The sequence below is a fragment of the Cotesia glomerata genome, linkage group LG2 (assembly GCF_020080835.1).
Source record: "Cotesia glomerata isolate CgM1 linkage group LG2, MPM_Cglom_v2.3, whole genome shotgun sequence".
NCBI classification, from domain to species: domain Eukaryota; kingdom Metazoa; phylum Arthropoda; class Insecta; order Hymenoptera; family Braconidae; genus Cotesia; species Cotesia glomerata.
The window spans coordinates 26,477,290-26,483,072 of NC_058159.1; the positions used below are offsets into that span (position 1 = coordinate 26,477,290).

At 30.0% G+C, this 5,783-nt stretch overlaps 1 long non-coding RNA gene across 1 annotated transcript; it reads right to left on the reverse strand.

Moving 5' to 3' along the window:
- Positions 1 to 803: 803 nt before the first annotated feature.
- On the reverse strand, positions 804 to 1,328 carry LOC123259114. Its single transcript, XR_006508179.1, has 2 exons — positions 1,054 to 1,328; positions 804 to 975 (listed from the first exon to the last, which is right to left on the reverse strand). It is a non-coding gene; the product is annotated as an uncharacterized LOC123259114 (long non-coding RNA).
- Between the last annotated feature and the right edge of the window lie 4,455 nt (positions 1,329 to 5,783).

The following is a 5,783-nucleotide window of genomic DNA, read 5'->3' on the forward strand; positions in this document are numbered from 1 at the left end:
GAAAAACATTTAACTCAATGAATTGTTGAATTGTTATTGTTGAGGAAATTTTTTTTGAATCTGGTTTCCCGTAACAGAATAAATTACTTCCATCAAACCCTTAGAAAATAATGGAGAGATTATATTCACATAATGCGAATAATCATAATTCGAAAAATGAGAAAATTTACACGATATACAAGAAAAATTTTTAACTAAGGAAATTATATTCCAGAATTTCATTTTTTTCAATCAAGTAAGAACTTTCTTGAAAAAAATTTTTTGGTTCAGTTTAAGCAAATTTTTGTTTATTCAAGAATTTTACTGATATGATTAATTTAAAAAAATAAAATTCTTTGAAATGATCTTCTCGATTCAAGTTTTTTTTCTCTTAAATTATTATATTGTGTATTATTTATGGTTGGCTTAGATACAGAAATCATAAGAAGCAAAAAAATGTTTTCCCGAGTTATTTTTATGGAAAATCGAAAAGTGCGATGCGTAGCATCATAATATTTAAATTAGGCGAAGTTTATATTTTAAGAAACTTATTTTTATACCTATACATTTAAGTTTGTATGAAAACAAATAATAGAATTTTTTTTTCTATTCACCCTTACATAAATGTCTATTTAAAAAAAAAAACTTACAACAAAGTCCCGATCAAAACAATAAATATTGCTGTCGCTTCCGTGTCTATCGTCGAAGAAGAGTATTTCACAAATAGAAATCGTGATATTTCCGCTATCATTATCATAAAAAGGTACATAACACTTGGTTGTATCAATCTCCTCCATAAATGAATACAGCTTTACATATTCCGTCTTATATTTAGAATCAATCGGATCAGTGTGAACTATCACTACTTTAGCTTCTTTTCGGTCTTCGGCGAAATTTATATCGGTGACCTTGACTTTGAGAATTTCAATATTTTTTTGACTGTTGATAGATGTTCTTACAACGTACGCTTCTTTTATTGTTACATGATAATCAGAACTGCTATATAATATGATATACTTGTGAATAAATAGATGTTGCTTAAATATTAAGAAATAATTAAGTGAATAAATGTACTTCCTTATACAGAAAGAATCAGTGATGAATATTTGGGGTGCGACATACACACCTGGGCAGACAATTGATTTATCTAAAAGTGTAAATTGTAGCTCTCAACCGTATGACATAAATTCAAGTTCGTAGGATTCTCTACTTGACATAGTGGTTTGGAAGGTATTTACTGATATCACGGAGTAAATTACTACGATTAGCAATTTTAGAATCATTTTTCTTTTAACAAAAACTAATGTGTTTGTTTTAATTTTTAAAGTTGAAACTAAAGAAAAGTCAAAGCCGACGAGTTATTATATACATTCGAAACTAGTAATGAATATTTTATTTCTTGCTCTTCACAAGACCTTCTTGGTATCAATTTGTCGATGTGGAAGACGAATTTTAATGATTACTTTTGGTGACTCACATCTATCGATTGCTTTGTCCCTGTTTTTTTTATTTATATTTTTTTTTTTCGACTGTAACTTACTATCCAAGTTGTAAAAAGTTATCAGTTTGGAATTTTTTTGTGCATTGGTAAAAAAAAATAGTTGCATAGAAAAATTATTTTATATATTATTTTAAATAAAATTTGTATCATGATTTTGTAATTTTTATTTTAAAATTTTTACAACCTGCAAAATTTTTAGCAGTCAAATGGATGAAAATTTTGATTTATCGCGAAAAAAAATGTGAATAAAAAATTTGTAGGAAATTCAATTTTCCATATAATTACATTCCACATTTATATCGTTAAAATGCTCAGTTTTGTAGATAAAAGCAATTGAATATTTGAATATCAGGAAAAAATGTGTTTTGTCGAATTTTATTTTTTGAGGAAGAAAATTTTTATTAGGCATTTTTTCAAAATTTTGAATTATAATTTTTTAGATAAGTATAATTTACTCATACCAAGAATAATTTTTTAATCCGAAAATTTTTATACTCGGTTCAAAATTTCTTTTATTGAAAGACCTTTTTTCTTACCACATACATAAACTATTAAACCAAACGGATTTTCTGACGTAACTCGGCAGGCTAAATCAGAAAGTAGTAAAATTTTTTAAAAGTTTCGTCATGGGAACAAATCCAGTAATTGTATTAAATTTCCATAAACTCTTGTAGGAAAATAAAATTAAAAAAAATTAAACATATCAATGAAATGGTTTGAAAAAAAATAACCCTCGAATTTTTTTGTTATAAAAGAATTGAAGCCTGGCAATGAAATGACAAAAGTAAAGTTGAGTGTCTACACACAACTACAGCGAGAGTAAGTCAGTTGCCGAATACAAGAATGAAATAGAAGTTGAAGTGTCATTGGCACTGAAGAGTGGCACTCGTCTTTTGGTTCATTAGAGAAAATATCTTCCCTATTGTCGAGGGCTTATACCAAACCTGTGTTGCCGTACAACTGAACCTTGTTCGCCGAGGACAGAATTATTTTTGTTTCGAGTGGATACGGTCACTCAATGCCCCGGTTCGTCAACAACGTAACCAGGGAACAGGAGGAAAAAAATAAATAAAGTTCTGAAAAAAAAGAGGGACTCGATCTGCTGCTTCTCTCGTCGTCCTTTCTGTTTCGCTCAGAACCACACGCTCGCCCGCGGCTTACTTCCAAATGTGGAAACTCAGAAAAGCTTGTAGATTGTGACAGTCTAATCTTCTCGAGTATCCACCAGAATAGACCCTGATTCTTAAGCGTACAACATCACGAAGAATTGACCCCAGTCGCCATCTTATTTTTCTTTTCTTTTATTTGTTTCACCCCTTGTCACTTTAATGCTTCATTGTCTCGAGCTTTGGTTCCACTTTTAATTAATGAAATTACTCAATAAGTGCCTTACTCTATATGGAGAAAATAAAAAAGTAATATTTACCATTCTACATGGTAACTATTAACTAGTTTTATTTTTTATAAAATTGTAAATTTTATCATGCAGAACAGAATCGATAAATTATTAATTTGAAAATCTGGCATTTTTTATTCAAAGTTAATAAGATGAATAATTATTTTACTATTTTAATTTTAAAAATTACAGTAAAATTAAATATTCTTACTAAAATTACGATAAAATTTACCGAATTCGGTAGTAATAATTCATCAAACTAAACAAACTTTTATGCAATCATTATTCTAATAAAATTTTAGATAGTTAGTTACATATTATTTGTATAAATTTACTTTAAAAATATAAATTAAATTTAAAAAATTAATTAAACATTTAATTTTATTAAATGAAAATTTATTATTTCGAGATATGAGGTAAATCAATTTTAAATAATTAAATAGATGATCTGGATCCATCAATTATTGACGGGTTAAAAAACTGATTGATCTAATTATTGATGTACCGTAACCCCAATTGATGACGCCCCTACTGCGCATGCGTCGAATCATTTGGTTTTCTTATTTATCAAAATTTGATATAAAGTAATCAATATTATTATTATTTTTTAATTAATAATAATTGTTCAAAATCTATTTAACTTATAAAAATATTGTTATTAGATCAGGTATCAAAGAATGTCTTGTAGTATACTTCAGTAATAACTGTAATTTTCTCAATAATTTTTAAGTAAATTTTCTCATTGAAAATTACTGTCGATACTTCCATCACTAAAAATGAAAATCAAAAAATTTCCAATTAACAAAATGGACTCAATAATGCAAGCACTGAGAAATGATAACGAGCGGTTTGGCATCCTCGGCATTCAGTTCGTCTTAATTTACCGTAGATTACGCAGATCACAATAAACCAACTTGATAGGGTCACTCGCTGGGTGCTTGGTTCCTACTACCTAAGCCTTGATTAACGGATTTAATTATAGGATTGCACGTGTATTGGTGTAGTGTATAGTAGTATATACTGGACTGTGTGTACTATATACAGACTACGGAGATACTGAGCTAACGGTGGTCAAACAGGAGGGTGGCCGAGCGATCCCGAATTCGGGGATGGGCGCCAGAACCAGAGCGAGTAAGACGGGCACTGCTGAGACTCAGATCGAGGGTTTCGTGGTCATTATGGTAAGGGACCACCAGATTCTGTCCACACTCCACACTCTACATGTCTACATTTACACCCACACCTACATTTATACTGGACCGTATTGCAGGGTCGTGGTAGCTGTATTAGGACAGACAACTACAGATTGTAGACGATCCAGATTCATAACGGGCAATCCACCTTAACTTGGAGAGCATTATAACCCGATTCGGATCCAACTCTTCTGGGAGCATGGCTTTAAATTTGAGGATCAAGTTTGTTTCCTCCATACTTTACAAACTACCCTTTTACAAACTTTCCGCTCTAATATCATAATAATTGATGCTTTTAATTAAATAGATATTTTGTATGGATCTTTGTTAAGCTGATGCAAATTGACTTTTGTAATAATTTGCGATGGAAAGTAATTAGGATAGTTACTTTTTTAGTTTAAATATATTAATTAGAAACTGTTATACATACTAATTTATAAATTTTTAGTTTTTTATTTTTATAATTATTTAATTACTTTTTTTTTATTAAAGTAGAATTTTAGGAAACAGGCATTGGATGATTTTCATATTTTTCTTACTATTATAAAAAAAATTTTATCTAAATTAATATCCATTACAATCAAACAGCTCAATATTAATTAATTATTTTTATTTTGGTTAAAAATATGTAATATCAACCTCACCTTTAATATTGACAGTTAGATTGTGTCTTTTTTTATTATCTATTTTAATTTTTGCTATTCAAATGAAAATCGTCGAAATCGTCCAGATCAGTAAAAAATTATTTTTTAATTTTTTACTTTGAAAAAATTTTGTTTTTCATTCTTAAGCTTAGAATGTCTAGCAAAATAATTAGCAAAAAAAAATTTTTTACTGTTAACTTAATCGTGTTCAATATTACATTACATTTTAACATAAATGACATAGTTTGTATAGTCAAATTTATTTTGTTATACTTTGAAAGGTAACAATACTTATTTAATGTCCATGAAGCATTAACAATTAATTGTGATTAGTATTAATTTAATTAGAGTCGAATTGATTTGAAAATAAACCTGAGTGGTGTAATTAATTCTTTTGACGTCGAGATTAAGTGACAAAAGCAATCGGTCAAAAGAACACAGCCCGTAGCATGGAATGCGAATCAAGTATCAGAGAAAGCGGAAAGCTCACAAACCATTAAGGTCTCGACATCATTTGTTATATGAAGACACGTTCGTACGCTCATAAAGGGACAAATGTACTTGGGAGCCGGGAAAATCTAAGCCAATACCAAATACGAGGATCCAGAATCCAGAATCGAGAGAGAGAGAGGATACTCGATCCGTCTGAAAGTAAGCGTATTAACGAATATAAGAGAATCAGTAGAGTGTTACCGAGGGTATTACGAACGGGAATCCTGAAAAAAGTGAAATGTTTATCTGGAGGATTACCCGACAATCTTATTCCATTTTCGATCTCTGATGTCACGACAAATTAAATTGTCAATCTAATGCACCCCAATTATTAACAGTGCCGTAATAACATGATTAATTGATTCTCTTACTTCAGGACGGAAAAAGCTCAATTTAAGGTTGTCCATCAGTTATAGCGCTGAATTATGCAAACAGCGATGCTCGATGGTCGACGGTAAATTAAATTAACTGGCGATTTAACGATAGTGAGTGAAAAGGAAGCACGAAATATCTCAGACGAAATTCCGAGCACTCGCGTTAGTGTCCCTTGAGACGAATAAGACGGAGAAAATCACGGT